At 54.5% G+C, this 1,525-nt stretch overlaps 1 non-coding gene across 1 annotated transcript; it reads left to right on the top strand.

Moving 5' to 3' along the window:
* The first annotated feature begins 259 nt into the window (after positions 1–259).
* On the top strand, positions 260–363 carry LOC139033544 (U6 spliceosomal RNA). Its single transcript, XR_011486096.1, has one exon. It is a non-coding gene; the product is annotated as a U6 spliceosomal RNA (small nuclear RNA).
* Positions 364–1,525: the final 1,162 nt, after the last annotated feature.

Raw genomic sequence — 1,525 nt, 5'->3', positions numbered from 1 at the left:
CAGGGCTGACATTCATAATTGCCCCTCACCCGCGTCTAGTGAGCTGTGGGCTGGCTCTCCTCTGCCTGCGCTGCTCTGATAGGGCCGCACTGGCCCCTCTTCTGCTGAACCCGTGTCTGCACCAGCACCACTGACTCCCATCCACAGAGCTTTACAACTCCGTCATAAAGTCTGGCTCCAGGGCTGGGACTTGGCATATAAGGTCTCAGTGTGACTGTGTGCAGCCCCCTCCACTGAGAGCTTAAAAAGGGGACTTACTGTGCTCGCTTTGGCAGCACATATACTAAAGTTGGAACGATACAGAGATTAGCATGGCCCCTGCGCAAGGATGACACGCAAATTTGTGAAGCGTTCCATATTTTTTGCAATATTGTAAATCAATTAGCCTCCGACTAATAAAAATAAATGGAAAAAAAAAATTTGGTTCAAATATAAAAAAAGTAAAAGGGACTTACTGAACTAAAAAGACAGCTAGTACATTCTGAACAGAGAGGAGGGGGCAGGTGTGTGCCTTTGAGTGTGTGTTCATACATATGTATGTTGTGCGGGCATGCGAGTGCATGCATATGGCTGCACACGTGTGCGATCATTTGTGTGCATACCCCAGTGTGTGAAGACGTGTGTACATGTGAGTATGGGAGCACATGTGTGGGTGTAGATATGTGTGTAAACACACGGGCGTGTGTGAGAGTGTGTACATGAGAGCAGCCTGTGAGTGTGTGAGTGTATTTATGCACACAAGTGCACATGCATGTTGGTGGGGTTATCGGGGTGGGGATAGGTTTTTAAATATTCCTATGGCTATTTCTGTTGAAAGGAAAAGGCATTATTAGTTCAGCATCTCAGCCCTTTATCTGGGAAAGAGGAGGCCCAGACGATTGGAGCTGCCAGCTCCTGCTGGGATTTAGACTCAGAGTTCGGAGCAGCTGGGACAATTACAGCTTCCCGTGCCAAGCTCCCTCGGCCGGCGGGCACCGTGCTGAGGCATCTGGGAAGCCCAGCTCATTCCATTTTCCTGACACTGTGGGGACAGGGCCATTGTTATTGGAGGGTCATAATGGAGCAAACAGAGGTTCAGAGAGGTCAAGCCGCTTACGCACAGCCCCACAGCAGGAAGTAGGGATGGTGTGGGTGGTGCTGGCCGGGCACCCTTCTCTGCTGCCCTCTGGGTTTGCAAGGCGCCCGGGGACCGTAGGGAGCAATATGGTTACCTTACTGATGGGCAAAATGTGCCCAAGAGGGAAAGCTTGAGGCCTCCCGCTGAGGCAGGCCCCCCACCCCCAGACCCCTGGGCCCTTCCCGGGTGGGCAGAAGCGGGAGACGGAAGGTGCCCGGGAGCTGCCTGAGGTCCCCGGCGGCAGCAGCGCCCGAGGTGGACGAGCTTAGGTGCCAGTCCGAGGGGAGCTGAGCCTCACAGAGGGGTGACACTGGGCGCCCCTCCTCCTCCTCCTTTCCCTAGGGCGGCTGTCCCCACCCGTGCCAGCTCGCGCTCCCAGCCACAGGGTGAAAGGGACAGAAGGACGGC

The sequence above is a fragment of the Odocoileus virginianus genome, unplaced genomic scaffold, assembly GCF_023699985.2.
Source record: "Odocoileus virginianus isolate 20LAN1187 ecotype Illinois unplaced genomic scaffold, Ovbor_1.2 Unplaced_Scaffold_15, whole genome shotgun sequence".
NCBI classification, from domain to species: Eukaryota; Metazoa; Chordata; class Mammalia; order Artiodactyla; family Cervidae; genus Odocoileus; species Odocoileus virginianus.
This window is presented reverse-complemented; position numbering and strand designations above follow the sequence as displayed.